Here is a 17,447-nt window from a genome sequence, read left to right on the forward strand (position 1 = left end):
TGTTCAATTTACTAACATACAGAATAACCCCCAGTGCCCGTCACCCATTCACTCCCACCCCCCGCCCTCCTCCCCTTCTACCACCCCTAGTTCGTTTCCCAGAGTTAGCAGTCTTTATGTTCTGTCTCCCTTTCTGATATTTCCCACACATTTCTTCTCCCTTCCCTTATATTCCCTTTCACTATTATTTATATTCCCCAAATGAATGAGAACATATAATGTTTGTCCTTCTCCGACTGACTTACTTCACTCAGCATAATACCCTCCAGTTCCATCCACGTTGAAGCAAATGGTGGGTATTTGTCATTTCTAATAGCTGAGTAATATTCCATTGTATACATAAACCACATCTTCTTTATCCATTCATCTTTCGTTGGACACTGAGGCTCCTTCCACAGTTTGGCTATTGTGGCCATTGCTGCTATAAACATCGGGGTGCAGGTGTCCCGGCGTTTCACTGCATCTGTATCTTTGGGGTAAATCCCCAACAGTGCAATTGCTGGGTCATAGGGCAGGTCTATTTTTAACTCTTTGAGGAACCTCCACACAGTTTTCCAGAGTGGCTGCACCAGTTCACATTCCCACCAACAGTGTAAGAGGGTTCCCTTTTCTCCGCATCACCTCCAACATTTGTTGTTTCCTGCCTTGTTAATTTTCCCCATTCTCACCGGTGTGAGGTGGTATCTCATTGTGGTTTTGATTTGTATTTCCCTGATGGCAAGTGATGCAGAGCATTTTCTCATATGCATGTTGGCCATGTCTATGTCTTCCTCTGTGAGATTTCTCTTCATGTCTTTTGCCCATTTCATGATTGGATTGTTTGTTTCTTTGGTGTTGAGTTTAATAAGTTCTTTATAGATCTTGGAAACTAGCCCTTTATCTGATATGTCATTTGCAAATATCTTCTCCCATTCTGTAGGTTGTCTTTTAGTTTTGTTGACTGTATCCTTTGCTGTGCAAAAGCTTCTTATCTTGATGAAGTCCCAATAGTTCATTTTTGCTTTTGTTTCTTTTGCCTTCGTGGATGTATCTTGCAAAAAGTTACTGTGGCCGAGTTCAAAAAGGCTGTTGCCTGTATTCTTCTCTAGGATTTTGATGGAATCTTGTCTCACATTTAGATCTTTCATCCATTTTGAGTTTATCTTTGTGTATGGTGCAAGAGAGTGGTCTAGTTTCATTCTTCTGCATGTGGATGCCCAATTTTCCCAGCACCATTTATTGAAGAGACTGTCTTTCTTCCAATGGATAGTCTTTCCTCCTTTATTGAATATTAGTTGACCATAAAGTTCAGGGTCCACTTCTGGGTTCTCTATTCTGTTTCACTGATCTATGTGTCTGTTTTTGTGCCAGTACCACACTGTCTTGATGACCACAGCTTTGTAGTACAACCTGAAATCTGGCATTGTGATGCCCCCAGCTCTGGTTTTCTTTTTTAAAATTCCCCTGGCTATTCGGGGTCTTTTCTGATTCCACACAAATCTTAAAATAATTTGTTCTAACTCTCTGAAGAAAGTCCATGGTATTTTGATAGGGATTGCATTAAACGTGTATATTGCCCTGGGTAACATTGACATTTTCACAATATTAATTCTGCCAATCCATGAGCATGGAATATTTTTCCATCTCCTTGTGTCTTCCTCAATTTCTTTCAGAAGTGTTCTATAGTTTTGAGGGTATAGATCTTTTACATCTTTGGTTAGGTTTATTCCTAGGTATCTTATGCTTTTGGGTGCAATTGTAAATGGGATTGACTCCTTAATTTCTCTTTCTTCAGTCTCATTGTTAGTGTATAGAAATGCCACTGACTTCTGGGCATTGATTTTGTATCCTGCCACGCTACCGAATTGCTGTATGAGTTCTAGCAATCTTGGGGTGGAGACTTTTGGGTTTTCTATGTAGAGTATCATGTCATCAGCGAAGAGGGAGAGTTTGACTTCTTCTTTGCCAATTTGAATGCCTTTAATGTCTTTTGTTGTCTGATTGCTGAGGCTAGGACTTCCAGTACTATGTTGAATAGCAGTGGTGAGAGTGGACATCCCTGTCTGGTTCCTGATCTTAGGGGAAAGGCTCCCAGTGCTTCCCCATTGAGAATGATATTTGCTGTGGGCTTTTCGTAGATGGCTTTTAAGATGCTGAGGAATGTTCCCTCTATCCCTACACTCTGAAGAGTTTTGATCAGGAATGGATGCTGTATTTTGTCAAATGCTTTCTCTGCATCCAATGAGAGGATCATATGGTTCTTGGGTTTTCTCTTGCTGATATGATGAATCACATTGATTGTTTTACGGGTGTTGAACCAGCCTTGTGTCCCAGGGATAAATCCTACTTGGTCATGGTGAATAATTTTCTTAATGTACTGTTGGATCCTATTGGCCAGTATCTTGTTGAGAATTTTTGCATCCATGTTCATCAGGGATATCGGTCTGTAATTCTTTTTGGTGGGGTCTTTGTCTGGTTTTGGAATTAAGGTGATGCTGGCCTCATAGAACGAATTTGGAAGTACTCCATCTCTTTCTATCTTTCCAAACAGCTTTAGGAGAATAGGTATGGTTTCTTCTTTAAACGTTTGATAGAATTCCCCAGGGAAGCCATCTGGCCCTGGACTCTTGTGTCTTGGGAGGTTTTTGATGACTGCTTCAATTTCCTCCCTGGTGATTGGCCTGTTCAGGTTTTCTATTTCTTCCTGTTCCAGTTTTGGTAGTTTGTGGCTTTCCAGGAATGCGTCCATTTCTTCTAGATTGCCTAATTTATTGGCGTATAGCTGTTCATAATATGTTTTTAAAATCGTTTGTATTTCCTTGGTGTTGGTAGTGATCTCTCCTTTCTCATTCATGATTTTATTAATTTGAGTCTTCTCTCTCTTCTTTTTAATAAGGCTGGCTAATGGTTTATCTATCTTATTAATTCTTTCAAAGAACTAACTCCTGGTTCTGTTGATCTGTTCCACAGTTCTTCTGGTCTCGATTTCGTTGAGTTCTGCTCGAATCTTTATTAACTCCCTTCTTCTCTTGGGTATAGGATCTATTTGCTGTTTTTTCTCTAGCTCCTTTATGTGTAAGGTTAGCTTTTGTATTTGAGTTCTTTCCAGTTTTTGAATGGATGCTTGTATTGCGATGTATTTCCCCCTTAGGACTGCTTTTGCTGCATCCCAAAGATTTTGAACGGTTGTATCTTCATTCTCATTAGTTCCCATGAATCTTTTTAATTCTTCCTTAATTTCCTGGTTGACCCTTTCATCTTTTAGCAGGATGGTCCTTAACCTCCACGTGTTTGAGGTCCTTCCAAACTTCTTGTTGTGATTTAGTTTTAATTTCAAGGCATTATGGTCTGAGAATATGCAAGGGACAATCCCAATCTTTTGGTATCGGTTCAGACCCGATTTGTGACCCAGTATGTGGTCTATTCTGGAGAAAGTTCCATGTGCACTTGAGAAGAATGTGTATTCAGTTGAGTTTGGCTGTAAAGTTCTGTAGATATCTGTGAAATCCATCTGGTCCAGTGTATCATTTAAAGCTCTCGTTTCTTTGGAGATGTTGTGCTTAGAAGACCTATCGAGTATAGAAAGAGCTAGATTGAAGTCACCAAGTATAAGTGTATTATTATCTAAGTATTTCTTCACTTTGGTTAATAATTGATTGATATATTTGGCAGCTCCCACATTCGGGGCATATATATTGATGATTGTTAAGTCCTCTTGTTGAATAGATCCTTTAAGTATGATATAGTGTCCCTCTTCATCTCTCACTACAGTCTCTGGGGTAAATTTTAGTTTATCTGATATAAGGATGGCTACCCCTGCTTTGTTTTGAGGACCATTCGAATGGTAAATGGTTCTCCAACCTTTTATTTTCAGGCTGTAGGTGTCCTTCTGTCTAAAATGAGTCTCTTGTAGACAGCAAATAGATGGGTCCTGCTTTTTTATCCAGTCTGAAACCCTGCGCCTTTTGATGGGGTCATTAAGCCCGTTCACATTCAGAGTTACTATTGAGAGATATGAGTTTAGTGTCATCATGATATCTATTCAGTCCTTGTTTTTGTGGAATGTTCCCCTGAACTGCTTCTTAAAGGGGAATTTTAAGAGTCCCCCTTAAAATTTCTTGCAGAGCTGGTTTGGAGGTCACATATTCTTTTAGTTGCTGCCTGTCTTGGAAGCTCTTTATCTCTCCTTCCATTTTGAATGAGAGCCTTGCTGGATAAAGTATTCTTGGTTGCATGTTCTTCTCATTTAGGACCCTGAATATATCCTGCCAGCCCTTTCTGGCCTGCCAGGTCTCTGTGGAGAGGTCTGCTGTTACCCTAATACTCCTCCCCATAAAAGTCAGGGATTTCTTGTCTCTTGCTGCTTTAAGGATCTTCTCTTTATCTTTGGAATTTGCAAGCTTCACTATTAAATGTCGAGGTGTTGAACGGTTTTTATTGATTTGGGGGGGGGGGGGGAATCTCTCTATTTCCTGGATCTGAATGCCTGTTTCCCTTCCCAGATTAGGAAAGTTTTCAGCTATGATTTGTTCAAATACATATTCTGGCCCTCTGTCCCTTTCGGCGCCCTCGGGAACCCCAATTAAACGTAGGTTTTTCTCCCTCAGGCTGTCGTTTATTTCCCTTAATCTATCTTAATGGTCTTTTAATTGTTTGTCTCTTTTTTCCTCAGTTTCCCTCTTTGCTATCAACTTGTCTTCTATGTCACTCACTCGTTCTTCCACCTCGTTAACCCTCGTCTTAGGACTTCTAGTTTGGGTTGGATCTCATTCAATTAATTTTTAATTTCTGCCTGATTAGCTCTAAATTCTGCAGTCATAAAGTCTCTTGAGTCCTTTATGCTTTTTTCTAGAGCCACCAGTAGCTGTATAATAGTGCTTCTGAATTGGCTTTCTGACATTGAATTGTAATCCAGATTTTGTAACTCTGTGGGAGAGAGGACTGTTTCTGATTCTTTCTTTTGAGGTGAGGTTTTCCTTCTAGTCATTTTGCTCAGTGCAGAGTGGCCAAAAGCAAGTTGTATTGGGAAAAGGAGAAAAAGAGAGGAGAGAAAGAAGGAAAGAAAAGAGAAAGAGAAAAAAAAGGAAGAATAAAAAACGAAAGAAAAAAAAAGAAGAAAAAGAGAAAGAAAAAGGAGAAAAAAAGGGGGTGGGGAAGGAAACAAATCAAAAAGCAAAGCAAAACAAAACAAAACAAAACAAAAAAAAAAAAAAAAAAAAAAAAAAAAACCCACGGGGGAGTATCTTCTGATTCTGTGTACTTTAAGTCCCTTGACTTCCCCTGGAACTTGTCCGTCTAGCTGGTCTTCTGGGGGAGGGGCCTGTTGTGCTGATTCTCAGGTGTTAGCACTTGGGGGAGCTGCTCTGCCCCCTGCCTGGTGCAGGGCTCAGGGGGGTTGTTTACCCCGTGAGGCCCCACGAGCAACAGCCCTAGTGGCGGGGCAGCTCTGGAAACCTGGATTCAGCTCCGGCAGGAACTCCGTCTGCAGGGCCTGGAGGCTCCGGGCGGGGCCGCTGATCTGCTCAGCTGGGGCAGGAGCGTCCTTGGGGTCCTGGGCCCTCCCGGCCTCTGCCTGTCCCGGGGGAGGCCGGATCCTGGGCTGTGTCCCGGCGCCCTGTGCTCCGGAGCCTGCGCTGGTGGATTAGCGCTCCCGGGCCGCAGCCCCCTCCGCGGAGCCGCCCCCGAGTCCCCGAGCTGCTCCCGCCCCGCAGCCCCCTCCGCGGAGCCGCCCCCCCGCCCCCCCGAGCTGCTCCCGCCCCGCAGCCCCCTCCGCGGAGCCGCCCCCGAGCCCCCCGAGCTGCTCCGGGTCCCGCCGTGCGCGCTGCAGCCCTTAGGGAGCTCGGCGCACTCTCCTGGGCGCGCAGTTGCTGTTACTGTCCCCGGGAGCCCGAGGGCATCCCCGCCCTCCTGGGTCCTGCTCCAACTCCCCGCGAGCCCCTTTCCGCCCGGGAAGGTCGGTGCAGCTCCTGCGTCTCCGGGACGGGGCTCTCCTGTCCTGGGGACACTCGCCCCGGCCTCAGCCCGGCTCCTCGCGGGGCCCCTCCCCCTTGGAGGCCTTTGTTCCTTTATTTCTTTTTCCCCGTCTTCCTACCTTGATAGATGCGCGAACTCTTCTCACTGTAGCATTCCAGCTGGTCTCTCTTTAATTCTCAGGCCGAATTCATAGATTTTCAGGATGATTGGAAGGTTTTCTAGGTAATTTGGTGGAGACAGGTGATTTGGGGACCCTACTCTTCCGTCATCTTGCCCCTCCCCCTGTTACAATATTCTGACAATAGGGAGTAGAAAGTAATGTTTTGGGTTTTGTTGTTTGTTTTTTAAGACTTATTTTAGATGGGGAGGGGCGAGGGAGAGGAACAGAGAAGCCCAAGCAGACCCCATTCTGAGTGTGGAGCCCAATGCAGGGCTTGATTTCAGGACCCTGAGATCACAACCTGAGCCAAAACCAGGAGTCAGATTCTTAACCGCCTGTGCCACCCAGGCATCCCCAAAGTACTAAATGTCTAAATAAGGAACTTAGTAGAGGCCTCAGTAAAATACAAGTAAAATGTGATAGAAATATATCTGAAGAGATATAAAGCAAACACAAGGAGTAGAAACTTAAAGTAGGAAGAGTGTAAACTCAGTAGGATTCTGAGGTGAAGAAAAACAAAATTAAGTGATTTGAAGAAATGAAGATAAAAAATGAAAATGGAGATCAAAAAGGGGTCCATAAACTGGGAAGCATTCAACTCTTAATCCCGGGGCTCCCCAAGGAAAGGCAAATGGCCAGCCTCTATATTTTCTTGGCATATAGTTGTAATTCTATGAAAAAGGAATCAAATTTGGTTTGACATTATCTTATATATATATTTTAACAAGTACTTTATAAAACATGACTGAAATCAGCAGGATTATAAAGCCTAGAACCTTTTGTGTTTCTCTTTTCCTTAAATAGATCTGAAAAAAGCATGGGAAATGGGCTGGGTTCAGAGCCCGCATTGTTTAAGAGGCAAGGGCTCTGGGCTGAAAGATGCTAAAGCCAAAGCCGATGGGAAGAAATGGGTGAAACCAGATTGAAACAGTGGGAAGAAAATTTGGGGCAGGCAAATCTGTGCGATTCTAGCCCTTTCCACATGCACATTAAAAGTTAATACTCAAGATTCTTGACTGCTGACAAACGTTTATCTTTCAACTCTGAGTTGCAAACTGCTGTATTGTGTTTAAGGCACAAATGGAGGTTTCTACAGGTTCCTCTCACCTGCATGGAGCTGGCATAAATGAGGAAAAAGAGCTTTTGTTTTACCTTTACACACCTTCTTAAAAAGAAAATAGAGATCACTAAAAAGCTATGGAAAGAGGTAAGAGGGTGTAATAAAATGGGTATTATTTTTCCTTCATGCCTCCACATGGTAACTCCTTTATGTAAATCATTCCTTTATTGCCTGACTCCTTTGGCTGAGTCTTGAGAAAAGAAGTGGCAAAGACCAGACGACTAAAAGTAGCCACCACATAGTGGTGGCCATGAAGGAGGATTGTTGCAGGCTGATTGAACTACAGGATGATGACAGAGGCTGTAGATCCCAGCTTTGTTAAAATCAGAGGAACTCAGGCATCTTTAATTTAACTGATTCAGAATCTGTATGCTACCTGAGCAGTGGCATGAAAACCCACTGCAAGTTCTTCCTCCTGCTCCTGCTCTGCTCAAATCCACCCTATGACATTATTTGGGCCATGTCCCTCTCCCTTTTAAACCTCATCCTTGGCTCTTGGCCTAAAATTTCATCCTCTACCTCAATTCCCATCATAATCCCCTCATTTTTAACATTCTGATTCTATTATAATGGTTAATGCCCTGGGCATCATTCTGTTTCTGTGGAAGAAGTCCACCCTTTATTCCTCCCTTGAAACATGCAAGTATTTGAGGAGTTGTGAAAATATTGGGTTGATGCTTTCACGAAGGGCATCAATGGCAAAATAAATATAGAGGAGACTCCAGAGTCTAAGGTCTTTTTTGTATGAGAATTGAAGTGGAATCTTCTTTGCTTTTCTTCAAATTATATGGACTATGAATTGGTCTCATCATATGAATGACCAGAATTCACAACACTGCTTGAGTAGCCTCTCATCTTGTCACTATGGAAAGGGAGTTTCAGGACACTGTATGAACTCAAAATGTCACAAAAAGCATTATGATTATTGACTTTCATGTGAGTTGCTTACAATTTTACACCAAATTACTATGCTGTACAATAATGATTATGTAGACCATTAAATGTTTCATTAACATTTTATGTCTTTTATTTGATTAGTACAGCAAAATCTACTCATGTGTACTCTGTGTTCATAGTTTATTAAATGTACAACATAGTTTCCTGCCCATAGAGCTTGATTTCCCCTAATCCAGGCATTAGGAAATTTTAAAAGTATTTAGTCTTTTTTTTTTTCTAATTTCCTTTGTGTGCCTTATTTTGGAGCAAAGAGAAATAATTATCAGAGTTACCTGAAATTTCATATGAATATAATGCATTAAAAGCTGACTTAAAGCATTTTGAGAAAATGAATAATTTGGGTATTGTTATAAATGAATTAAGTCTTTTGGCATCTCAGCTCTAGAACTCTTAGTGGCATATATCATGAGTGCAAATATCCTCATTCTGAGTTGTACAGTTCAATTAATTTGACTGTGTGTTAATTGGCAGCATACATTCTTCTTAATGGTGACAATAAATAGAAGCATGTCCTTCTAAACAACATAAAGTAACCTTGGCTTGAGAACTTTATAATAATTTATTCATTCTTCTTAATAAATCTAACAGAATTCTATTTTACAGTTTGAAACATTTCATGCATTTGATAAAACGTTGATTTCACATAATTGATTTATGGTAATTAATTCAAATTCAGGCCCAATTACTAATCTTTTTTTCTTCTAGTAGAATCACTCCAAACATCACCAGATATAAACCATCTTAAGAGAGTAACTTAAATTGAGATGAAATAACTTGCTCTGTTAAATTAATAATTTAGTGGAGATTATATTTGAGCTCTCAAGCTGGTAAAACCTAGTTCTTGCTCAGCTTTTGCATTTCCTAATGGACTTCAACAAAATGGATCTGTAACCCTCTGCTCATGCGCATTATTCTAAATACCCTTTATATATCAATTATATTGCCATTCTGCTTTGCTTGCTTGTTGATATTCTTAGTTTCTTTAAATAATTTGAACACTTTAAAAAAATAGTTCCAGGTCTACTGTGACCTCTTAGCTCATTAATACAATCTAATTTTCATTAATACTTAATTTACATAAGAATTTATCCTCAACACCCCATGCAGTTTGAGATATTTTCCCCCCATTTTTGACTTGGCTACTTGTAACAATTCAAAGGAAGAAATTTTTAATTTGTTGTAATCCTAAAACATCTTATCTTTATCATTGTCACATAGATTATAATGATGCAAATTCCATTTGTTGCAAGAATATGAAAACAGTTGCAAACAATAAAATACAGCACTTGAAATTTTAAAAAATATATATACACAGTGCATTTCTGTGTTTGCCACTCCGAAATAACAATATGAAAACAAATAGACTGACTTATCCCTTTAAAGATAAGAAAATACAATCACAAGAGGATAAAGAAACAATATAAACTGACTCTCCTTAAAGAGCTTTAAGTAGTTAGCAGCTCAGCATTAATACAGAAAAACAAGGGGTCTTGATCACCACAATGGTTAACTTTATGTGTCAGCTTGATTAGACCATGGTAACCAGCTGTTTGGTCAAACTCTAATCTGGATATTTCTGTAAAGGAATTTTTTAGGATGTGATTAATATTTACAAGCAGTTGACTTTAAATAAAGTAGATTACTCTCCATAATGTGGATTGGCTCTATCTTATAAGTTGCAATGTTTAAAAGACTAAGGTTTCCTGAAGAAGAAGAAATTTTGCCTCAAGATGGCAACATAAAAATTCTGAGTTTCCAGCCTCAACTCAAGACTGCAAAATCAACTCTTACCTGAATAACCAACCCACCAGCTTGCCCTATTGATTTTGGATAGCCACCTGCCATCTCTTAGAATGACATGAACTGACTCCTTAAAATATAGATATATTTAGCTGATTAGTATATCAAAATCTCTTTATAATAATTCATAAACAACTCACCATTTCATAGGCTGAATCTGCGAAGAAAAAATTCAGATATATTTACTTAAAAAGTATCTTCTAAGGATGTCCCTGAATGTATGACATTTGCTGCTTGTCTGTTTTAAAAATCTTTGTATTTATAGAGTATCTGTCATTTACATTTAAATGAAGATGCCAATTACAGCACAATTCCACTGAATAAAAACTTATTCCTCATTGATGACGCTTTGGTTGTTTCTTTGTACCAAGGCAGCTATGGCATCAAGCATTTCCTGTGCAACTCATAGGAGCTTAGCATTATTTGAATCTAATATAAATATCCCTATAAATCCTAAGTGAAGGAAGTCATTTTCAAAATCTTGGACCAAATACAGTGATCTATGGTTGAATCAAGGCAATGCTGAGTACAACATGATGTCTGTTGTGCATATTTATCCTATGCAGTTACTTCCATCCTCATTGGCCTACAAGTATCCCAGGGAAATCTTCAATTAAAAAGGAAAAGAAGGGGTGCCTGGGTGGCTCAGTGGGTTGAGTGTCAGCCTTCAGCTCAGGTCATGATCCCGGGGTCGTGGGAGGAAGCCCCACAACTGTCTTTCTGCTTGGTCAGCCTGTTCTCCCTCTCCCTCTGCTACTCCCTCTGCTTATGTTCTCTGTCCCTTGAATAAATACAAATAAATAAATAAAAAGGAAAATAACTTAAGAGTTCATTCACATAATGCTTCCCCTGGGATACAGGAGCAAAGAAACAAATGATTACAGATGCAGGAAAAAATGGATTCTCTTCAATGCAATGGTATGGCATTGGCCACACACTATACAACTCCATAACAGGAGGTGCAGGTGACAACAATAGTGATGGCATCAGGGTCTGAGACTGGCTTAAGTATAGGTGTTGGCAGTTAGGGTTGCAGTATCTCTATCTTTGCTCTAGCAGTTTCCTTTCATTGAAGTTTCTTGGAGGTATAACACAGTTTTGGACCTCCTAGGGAGCTACTTTGCAGCAGTTCTCACCACTTTGATGACAATAGGATCCAACATTCAGGTGATCCTGACTGCAGGATCAGCAAGAGAAGTCAACTCAACTACCAGCCCTAGTGGCAGGAATAAAGATTTCTTCACAAGGCTTGTGGAAAATAGGCCCTTCTGAATGTACTTTAATCTTTAGTTAGTCTCAAACCTTCATCTGTCACAGCATACTTACTTCCTCATTACTTTCCCACCACATATGCTTCTATGATGCTTTGTTATACTCCTTCAATGAGCACATCACACTTTTACTTGTTTAGTGCCTGCCTCCTTTCCTCATTCATAATTGGCAGGAGAACATTTACCTGGCTTGTCTTGTTTACTGTTTTACCTCCAGAGCCTGGCATATAACAGGTGTTCAAAACCTGTTTGTTGGGATGCCTGGGAGGCTCAGCGGTTGAGCATCTGCCTTTGGCTCAGAGTGTGATCCTGCTGTCCCAGAATTGAGTTCCACATCGGGTTCCCTGCATGGAGACTGCTTCTTCCTCTGCCTCTGTCTCTCTGTCTGTCTCTCTCTCTCATGAATAAATAAATAAATCTTTAAAAAAAAACCTGTTTATTAAATTAATAAAAAGAATGTATTGGCCGGGTGAATGCCAACATCCCCAAAGGTCTTTTTTTTTTTAATTTTTATTTATTTATGATAGTCACAGAGAGAGAGAGAGGCAGAGACATAGGCAGAGGGAGAAGCAGGCCCCATGCACTGGGAGCCCGACGTGGGACTCGATCCCGGGTCTCCAGGATCACACCCCGGGGCCAAAGGCAGGCGCTAAACCGCTGCGCCACCCAGGGATCCCCCCAAAGGTCTTCCATATGCAAACAAAACCACCTTCAATATAATAGAATATTCTATGGCACATAAATAGGGGCTGAGCTCTATCTCCTAATTAGACATAGGAAGTCTATGAGAGACTTAAACTATGACCCCAGTCAGGGTTTACACTCATGCATATAGATGGCCACAATGGTATTGGAGAGGACAATGGTAGAACTAGAGCAAGTCAGATGGTCAGGAAACCCAACTTACCCATGAGGTAAAATCACTTTTAAACCAAATGTTTCCTTGGCCCTTATATACACGGACCTTACATAATGTTAATTATACAAATTGCTTTGTTGAAAAGATAATGCAGAAGGATGCTGATAGAAAATGTTCAGAGGGCTGAATGAGAAGCTCCTTGCCTTTCAGTTCTTCAAGGGACAGCACCAGCTATAACACTGTTCACTTTAAGACTTAAGAGACAGATCTTCATGAGCTCTTTGTACATCTACCTCCCAGCCTACTTCTGTGGCATCAATATTGTTTCCACAATTGGCATAAGAAACCAAGCCCCTTTGCTTTGAGCAAACTTTTTCCCCGAAGCTCTTTTAAATGGCTACTTTCTGGTGTTCCTCCTCACATCATGGATATTATTACAATAGAAATGGTCTTTTCCTTTTTTATTTCACAGAAACATGGAAGCAATGGGAAGATAATTTATATTTTCTCCCTAAACTATACTTCCCAATCTACCTGCATTTAGAAACACAGGCTCTGATGTTTTTCTTCTCACAGAGATGAACTCCCCCACTTCTTCCCGGGATTCCACTCTCTCTCACTTGTTTGCCACTCCTCTATCTTCTTGTTCTCAGTAAATAATATCACCATCCAGTTTCTCAGGCTTCATTTAGCCCTCGATTCTTTGTTCTCCCTTACCCTACAGTTTCCAATCCAATAAGCCCTGCAAGCTCTGTCCCTGAACTATATGCCTAAACATTCACTTTTTGCTACTTCCTCTGCCACCACTCTAGCCCAACCACCATCAAAGACTCCAGTGTGATAGCTTCCTTCTAGATCTTCCTCATGCCGATCACAACCTCCAGAACTTATTTTTCATACAGCAGCAGATATTTGTAGTATTCAGCTGAGTACATCAGTTCAATGCTCAAAACTTTCCAATGACCTAAACCCTCCTTTACTGAAATAAAATCTTAACCATTTCACATGGCCTACAAAACCCTACAAGATCTCATCCCTCTTTTTATCTGTATCAACAATACATAATTCTGATCTCATGGATTCACATTAAAAGCAAAGGGCATTTTCATCTTCCTTTCTCATTTCTGCCTCAAGATCTTTCTTATCCCACTGCCTAAAATATTCAGACTGAAGACCTTAAAATGACTCATTTTCCCCAGCTTACTGAGGATTTTGCTTCAATGTTAAATATTCAGAGTTCAATCAAAGAAGCAATAAATATTTTTTTTTAAGAGAGGAAATTTGTAGGGGAATGCCTTATGTGATTATGAGGCTGGTTTAGTGAGTCTAAAGTTTGTAGGGCAGGCCATCAGAAAGGGAAGTCATGAGTGGAAAGAGACCTCCACAACCATGAAATTGTTGTCATAGGCAGAATTGTTCTTATCCCTCAGGAAAGATTGATTTTAATTTGATTTTAAGGCCTCACAACTGATTAAGTCAAGTCCATCCAGAATAATTAGTGACTTAAAGTCAGTTGATGAGCAACTTTAATTACAGGAGCATCTAGATTACTACTTGGTTCAATAACTGGGAGCAGTAGATTAGCTAAATTAACATATCAAAAAGGTATCATAGTCATTTGTTCAGAGAGATCTTCCATAAGTATTATGGCCATATCAGGACCCTGCCAATCTCTTCATTCTCTGAGTCTATCACCTGCTTTATTTCTTTTGTCATAGCATATATCTCAAGCTGACATTATGTATTTATGATCCTCCAGGAGTTCTAAGAAATCAGGGACTTTGTTTCATTCACCACTCTACGGTCATTTATGATTTTTTTTTTAAATGAATGAACAAATTAACCAATGAAATGATCAAGGGGGAATCTTCAGGGTATGATGTAATTAATTCTCTACTCAAAACTCTGTCCTCATTGCTTGGTAATGAATATTGTTAGACCTTTAAAGGACTTGTTGGCAAGGAGAAAATTTAAAGGTGTTTTCTCTATAACCTGAAGTTAGACAATGAGGACCAGTCATGATATGTTTTATTTTAGTCTAAAATGTTTTAAAGGGACTTGATTTCTAATGTATGATTGTTTCACTATGATAGGGATTTCTAACATCTGTAAACATTTTTTCTCTATAATTCAAATCTTAGTTACTCTTTTGACTATGAAAGAACATCCTTTGTAGGTATAGAAATTAACAATGTAATTATTTTTTTGAAAGGAAAAAGGAGAAGAAAGGAAGGAAAGAAGGAAGGGGAATGGCCTAAAACAAATTCACAGTCCATTTCAACTATTTTGTTTCTTTGCTTATTTTTCTCTTTAGCTTCAAAGAGCAACAGAGAAAATTATATTGCTATTTATAATTGTTGTGTCTTTATTTCAAATAAGTGTCTTTAAAAATACAAACAACATTGGTATCGATAAATTTCACATTATTCAGTTACCCATTAAAAGTAATGGCCTGTGTGTTCTGAAAAGGGTGAGTTGGGGAAAGGATGTTAATTTAACTGATTTGTAGCATATACTGAGATTCTATTATGTGACAGACACAAAATAGGTAGTGTGAGGGATACAAAAAAATGGCCACTGCTTATCTGGATCTCATATTTATTACATGTATAAATCTTTCTCTTGTTTTTTCCTGGATTTACTAAGTACAAATTCCCTTTGCCATACTTACATTTGTTTTGCAATAAACTTTAGCTAAATAAATAAATAAATAAATAAATAAGATAAATAATCACAAAGCCAGTTAAAATATGTATCTTTGCACAGGGGCCCTATAAAAACCATTGTTGATGTGGTATGTTTGGACATAAAAATTAAAACCCGAAGCAAAACAAACAAATTCTGAGGCCCTTGAAAAGAAAAAAGCTGTGGATATACTGAAAATAAATACTTTATCAACCAATTCTCTGGGTGGATGAATGGATGAATTATTCCCAGGAAACAGTAAGTTGGGTCCTTTCAATGGTACAGCATGTCTCTTTCAGGCCACTCAAGGCTTATTCAGAAAAGGAAGTTGCTGTCTATAAACTGTACCAGAGAGTCAAGGGATCAAAGCACTTCCCTATCTCACTCACCAGGAAGGTCTGGCAGATTGAGAATGTTCCAGAAGAAAGCAAAGGTCTCCTTGAATCATACCCAGTGTAGAAAATGGGAGATGTTAAGAAAAACTCCTTTGAGACCATCAGTACACAAAGATTCTTAGCAGACCAAAAGTCAGAGTTCTCAAATAAATGATTCTCAGTGGTCTAACCCTTTACATCAAATTCCTACTAAAAGAATTCCAAAGCTTACATTATTGCCTTCCCAAAGCATATTAATTCTTTCCATCCTTATTTAACTCTGTGAAGTAAATACTATGTTATTATCATTTTATAGGTGAGAAAATTATATACAACAAAATCAGGCAATTTGCCCAATATAACAAAACTTAGAAGTAGGGGAAGAAGATCCCAGGCAAACTTCAGAGGATAAGCTCTTAATCACTCTATAATATTTCTTTTATAAGGTCATTTAGGTATCCTCATTTTATTCAGAAAAACTTTCTTCATTTACAACATTTATCACATCTTATAATTATACTTCTAGTTGTTCTCATTGATTTATTATCTGTCTGTGCCTGTGGTCTCTGGTACCCTGGGCCATATCTATATAATGTACTTCTGGCACTAAGAAAAATCATCATAAAGATGTCTTAATTATATGAATGAATAAATGAGGAGCCAAATGCAGAAAAAATTGCAGAAAATTGTTTTACCTGATATCATTTTTTTTTAAGATTTTATTTATTTATTCATAGAGACACAGAGAGAGAGAGAGAGGCAGAGACACAGGCAGAGGGAGAAGCAGGCTCCATGCAGAGAGCCTGATGCAGGACTGGATCCAGGGTCTCCAGGATCACGCCCTGGGCTGCAGGCAGCGCTAAATCGCTGCGCCACCGGGGCTGCCCATATCATCATTTTTCAATAAAAACAATTGCAAGCAAAACTTGCTTTGGTACCAAATTGACCTAGGAATTTTTGTTCAGTTGATGGTCATTTCAAGGGGCACACTTAAAGGGATTTCATGGCACCCATCATTTACTCACTATATTCAATGAACCACAGCTCTGTTTTACTGCCTAAATAGAACTGATGCTTCTTTTTAATTATAAGGCAGATTTCTTATATATTACATGCATACTGCTTTTACATCTATTCAACCTACACTACCCATACCTCTTCCCTCTTACTCTTGGCAGGTAATATCCTGAATTATATTCACAATGATTCAGTTCCTCAGTCAACATGAGAAACACGGTCCTGATAATATTGGCCTCAATATGGAAAAATAGATATCTTTTTTATAAATTAATCAAAGCTATAAAGAAAAATTTGCGGTGATGTTTAAAAAGAATTTTAAAAAAGTATAAGAAAGTAAAAACAAGAAATATATGAGAGAAAAGCAAGACCTTGGAGGTATCAAAAGAAAATTTTCCTTCTGATCTACTTCAGCTAGCCAGTGACAATCTTTTTATTATTGCCAATTTCTCAGACCCTCACTTTTAATGATTTTTTTTTAAATTTGAGGATACCCTGTGCCTCTTATTAGACTGCAAATGCCTTAATGTTAATGGAAGGAACTATCTTCTATATATGTGGAGAGGCTTAAACACTGGAAAATGGTCAGGTCTCATGGGAGAGAATATACATATAATATGCATACATGTGCATATGCATTCTACATACATCTTGAGGCCTATACATGGTCAGTGCATAGGAGGAATACTGAATAGCAAATAGGAAGAGACAATTCATAGGCACAGGAGCTATGAAGGAGCTGTGTGGGTGAGACAAAGAAGAAAGTGTCCTGGGTATTCCCAAGAAAGATAGAAACATGCCTAAAACAAATTTTAGATACACTTCTGCATGATTTACCTGCATTCAACTTTTGAGAAAACATTTAATAATACCTCAGTTATTCTCTGATATCTCTGAGTTCCGGCTGCTCTTTCTTATTTTTTTTCTTTCTTTTTATTTATTTATTTTTTTTATGTGGGCTCCATGCCCAGTGTGGACCTTAACGCAGGACTTGAACTCTCGACCATGGGATCAAGATGTAGGCTGAGATCAAAAGTCAGATGCTTAACAGACTGTGCCACCCAAGTGTCACAGCCTGCTCTTTACCCACTATAGAATTTGGGTAGTGAAGGAGGTAGGGAGCTCTGTGTGATCGACACAGGATTCCATTTCTTAGTACTTTTTATAGGTCATGTATCTTAATGTTTTTGGACTCAATAAATTATTTGAAAGTAAAGAGGAGTAAGAAAGCTGGCCTGAACAGACACTAATA

The 17,447-nt window shown here is 39.3% G+C and overlaps 1 long non-coding RNA gene across 1 annotated transcript in view; it reads right to left on the reverse strand.

Moving 5' to 3' along the window:
• The window catches only part of LOC140623703 (uncharacterized), a 133,304-nt gene that overhangs the window by 114,757 nt on the left and 1,100 nt on the right, over positions 1–17,447 (reverse strand). The window lies entirely within an intron of this gene.

The sequence above is a fragment of the Canis lupus genome, chromosome 33 (assembly GCF_048164855.1).
Source record: "Canis lupus baileyi chromosome 33, mCanLup2.hap1, whole genome shotgun sequence".
Classification (NCBI taxonomy): Eukaryota; Metazoa; Chordata; class Mammalia; order Carnivora; family Canidae; genus Canis; species Canis lupus.